Source organism: Amblyomma americanum, chromosome 1, assembly GCF_052857255.1.
Source record: "Amblyomma americanum isolate KBUSLIRL-KWMA chromosome 1, ASM5285725v1, whole genome shotgun sequence".
In the NCBI taxonomy this organism is placed as follows: Eukaryota; Metazoa; Arthropoda; class Arachnida; order Ixodida; family Ixodidae; genus Amblyomma; species Amblyomma americanum.
In genome coordinates, this window is record NC_135497.1 from 145,222,579 (window position 1) to 145,227,455 (window position 4,877).

Below are 4,877 nucleotides of genomic sequence, written 5' to 3' on the forward strand. Positions count from 1 at the left end.
TTTTGTTCTTTGCAAGGGGCGCCGTGGTGGCTGGGTGGTTATGGCGCTCGGCTGCTGACCCCAAAGACGCGGGTTCGATCCCGGCCGCGGCGGTCGAATTTCTATGGAGGTGAAATTCTAGAGGCCCGTGCACTGTGCGATGTCAAGAGCCCCAGGTGGTGTCGAAATTTCCTGAGCCCTTCACTACGGCGTCCCTCATAGCCAGAGTCGCTTTGGGACGTTAAACCCCCGTAAACCAAACCTTTTTTGCAAGGAACGCGAAGATTGACGTCCAGCAGCGCTAAGAAAAACTGAAAGCACGGCAGATGCGGAGCTCAACTTTTTCCTACGGCGTTTCACACTCCTCAAAACTAGATTGTTCCCGGCGGCGCACTAGTCTTCCTGAAAAAAAAAAAAAGAACAACAACTGAAAACGCACTTTCTCAAGCTTGCTTAATTTGAGTATAAGTGGAACCGGGTTAGGGCTTAAGCGTAGCCCCTTAAACCTATTTGTGCCCTTCTGTTCTTAGCTGATCACAGCTTTATCTGCTTCCTCTTCTAACTTTGACTGTTGGCTGGTCTTAACCGCTGCGTGAACAGTTCATTCTTGCAAGCTTACACTTGGAAACCAAATAAGGACGGCATAGATCAATTGACTTCCGACTTTCAGAGGACTGAAGCGCAAAGAATTTTTTTTCAGATGACACTAGTTTATTTTTTACAGGTAAACACGGAAATGACCTAGAAAAAGCAGCTAATCTTTACCTGTCTCAGCTATCTATTTGGCTCGAGGACAATAGTCTGCAACCAAATACGCGTAAAACAAAGTTTATACTTTTCAAACAAGTTAACAAGGTTACTAAATAAAGCATCACACTTAAATTCAGAATGGAACACATTGAACAGGTACATTTACAGAAATTTCTAGGTGTCTGGTTCAGTGAAGATCTATCCTGGACTCGACATATTATTCACCTTTTAACTTATTTACTCATCACTTATTTACTTCACCTTATTTTACTCACAGCTACTTTACGCAATATTAGTGGGGGGCACTACGACGAAAGGAAATTACTACAGGCTGCTAGTGCTGCAAAAACGCGTTCAACGTCTATTCGAGAACTATAAAGGTAGCATACGTGACCTCCCAACCCAGCCACTCTTCTTAAGGCATGATATATTAACGGCCAACAAAGTGTATTACTCTAAACTGATGCAATTATGATCCATAGCGCAGCAACAAAACAGGGGACAAACACAAGCGCTTGTGTTTGTCCCCTGTTTTGTTGCTGCGCTATGGATCATAACGCATACCCACTAGCCCGAACCATCACCTTGTTAAATTTGATGCAATTAATTTATAAAAAACAGCTTTACACTAGATTTACAGATATATCGCCACACTATAGCTTTCGAACCCATAGACAATAATAATAATAATAATTGGTTTTTGGGGAAAGGAAATGGCTCAGTATCTGCCTCATATATCGTTGGACACCTGAACCGCGCCGTAAGGGAAGGGATAAAGGAGGGAGTGAAAGAAGAAAGGAAGAAAGAGGTGCCGCAGTGGAGGACTCCGGAATAATTTCGACCACCTGGGGATCTTTAACGTGCACTGACGTCGCACAGCACACGGGCGCCTTAGCGTTTTGCCTCCACAAAAACGCAGCCGCCGCGGGTTCGAACCCGGGAACTCCGGATCAGTAGCCGAGCGCCCTAACCACTGAGCCACCGCGGCGGGTGACGAACCCATAGGCATAAAACAAGAAAAGTGAGAAAAATTATGGGAGACAGGATGTTGATCATCAAACAACAAAGTTATTTAATTAACCATCACGAGTCCTACATTGATATTACGCTACCATTTAAGCCCTTCAAATTACAGTACAAAGCATTCCTAATGATCACCGAAGACATCTTATGTATATAGCTGCACTCATATGCCCATGCAAATCAGCAGTCTTGCAAAAAAGTTTTTTTTTTCCATGTTTCTGTCAACATGTTATCCATCTCAACCGCGGTTTCTTTTTCGCGCCAGTGTGTTGTTGCGGATGCTCTGATGTGTTTTGTTTCACTGCGAATCCTTGATTCTCTTCGAACGTTGCGTTAAATGTACACTGCTTCATCAGGAGAAATCCCTGCAAATGTATTGAGCCTTGTCAGGCTACATGCCTTTTGCCTCGTCTTCCACTTTCAACTGAAAGAAAATAAAATGATCTGAATCAGATCAGTTATGCTTATTTTTTAAAGGTCATTTCTAGGTCGTATCTACTAGTGAAAAGGGCGCAGGGTCGCTGGACCAAGTGGCACCAATAGTGGACGACGGGCGACGGGCGGAGAAGCAGGGAACCACGCTTTGTGCCCCTGGTGTTGTTGGCACACCCTCACGTCTAGCGACCCGCGGTAGTCGGACGCACTTTTTACCGAGCTATTGTAATGGCCGACAGCTTGTGCCTTCACTTGAGTGGAAATTCGCATCTTTCTGACCTCTCACTCGCTTCATTGGCCACGAATTCTCACGTTTCCGATTAGCAGCGATCTATTATCGGATCTAAACTACTAGCAATGTCATACAGGTATATTGCGTGAAAAATGCGGCGCGGCGGCTTGCAAAGCAAGTGACACCACGATTTGCACTTCAGCGAAGACTCTCAGGCCCACCTGGCCAAGTGACTCGCAAGTTCAGCAGTATCTTATCTACTCACCATACTCACGTGCGATGGTTATCGCAATGTGCACTCATTTAATAAATTTTGGGACGAGTAAATGCGCTCCGAGTTTTGGCGTTGGCACGCCGGACATGTCTTTTACGCCGAAAGCGCCGAAAGATGACTTTGTTGTTTGTTTGTTTATTGATATTGTCAGCCCAAGAAGGGCTTTTACAGGAGTGGAGAAAAAAAAATGCAACAAAGAAAAGGCAAGTCCCGCTCCAAGTCGACAACAAAAAGACAACGACAATGCAAAGCAGAGGTAGTATATGTAAAAAGTGGCACGCAGTGAACAAGTGGGGAAAAAAACGCTCGTATTATACGCATCAGAAAAACAAACGTACCCTAAACAAGGCCGATAAGGAAGTTTGGTGCGAGGAGTATATGTAATATTCACGACAAATGGCCCCTTCAAGAGCTGAAATACAGCGAAATCCAAAAAGTGAACCACATTGCCTGCCATTACAATAAATTAAAATATATGAGCCGCCGGTACTGAAAAACAAACAAAAAAACATTTGTCGAGGGGCAGAGTCTTCGTCTGGCGCCATCTACCGCTCAAAGACAAGCAGTTCGACACCCACGTTCGCGTATCTTTAAGCGCATGTTCCTGGTTTGAGCGTGGGTGTAAACGGCAGAGCGAATGAGGAGCACAGCGGAGGATGAAAGTATACGGCAATAGCGAGAGTACGGGCGATAGCAAAGATAATCACGAGGAGGGAACGGCGACAGTGATAGACGATATAGTTCGCGCGCTGTCCGAAGCCGAGGCGAAGCGCCGCCGCCGTGTTCCGTGCGCTAACGCCTATATATATAGTTCAAATACCTCAACAGATGCGCTCTCATTTCGCGTTGCCGAGCGTCGTAATCGTCCTGTGAATTTTCACGCGATTGCATTAAGAGTCCCGCGTCGCAGAAAAGACGGCGTAGTCGTCGGAGTTGTTAGCTGTGACCGAAAATTCCACGAAGAAAAATCCCCGGAGCAACCTAGGTCACGTGGCATTGTGACGTCATCACAATGCCCACCGGACTGTGAAAAAAACTGTTCACCGTGGCAGGTGGCAGTTAAAGATTGGTAGTGAGAGAGAATGGCCAGTTCCGCATATATGGGCGCATAGCTAGCCTTTTTCTTTTCACAATTTTGCAGGTCAACCGGTTAATCCTCTTTAGCAGCCATCATGCCTGGACAAGATTCACTTTCACCACCTTGCACCCATCCCACTTCACGCACTCCTCCTCACCCTCATCGGGCCTTCCCCCTCGGAGTGAAGGCCATATTTAAACCCCGGCCGTCAGTGATGAACGCTTTGCCCAGACGAGTCAAGTCCTCCTGTCGAAACGTTGGCAAGCACCCTGAGGCTTTAATCTCCCTAGCTTGCTCACTTTGTGAGTGTCAAGAAACCATATCTGCCTGCCCTCTCTCTACCATGGACTTTCATAGGTCATGGTACGTTACGTTTCATAATTCATGACTATACATGTTGTTTTACATGTGTTGTGACTGCGTACACCGGCGTACTGCGTGCAACAGACGGCGGCGGACAGCGCATTTTGTACTAATGAGGCATACAATACGTCCGCATTAAAAAAAAAGCGAATAAATGAGGTTAGGTTCCGTGGGTCACCTTCTTCACCACACGACCACACCAGGCACCTCGCATTTGCAGTGGCTCCTATTGGTTGATGAAAATGTATTTTGGCGCAGCAAAGTAGCAATTTCATCAAGAAACACCCATTGCAGCATGAAGCATGCATGTTTAATGAAATGGCGCAGCATTTCCGCTCTAGCTGTAGTTTTATGTATACAGGCGCTCGAGCTGCAAATACTATAATATGTTACTGCTGGGCCTGTTAGTAGTTCGAGAAGTCGTACATCGCGCACACACAGATACGCAACATGCAGGCGCGGAAGGACACATGCGCGCAAAAATGCGAGCGCGCATCAACACAAGCAAGGCAGGCAGACTGATGCACGTGCGCACACACATGCATGCACTACCTCACATTAAAAGAACGGATGAATGACGGATTGAAAGGAAACAAGAGAATCCACCTTGATCACCTACACCTCGACAACCTCGGGTTCTTTACCGTGCGATGATATCGCGTAGCACGCGGGCGCTTTTTTCATCTTTTGCCGCCATCGAAACGCGCCGGCGAGCTAGGTGACGCCACACCGGCCACTCGTGG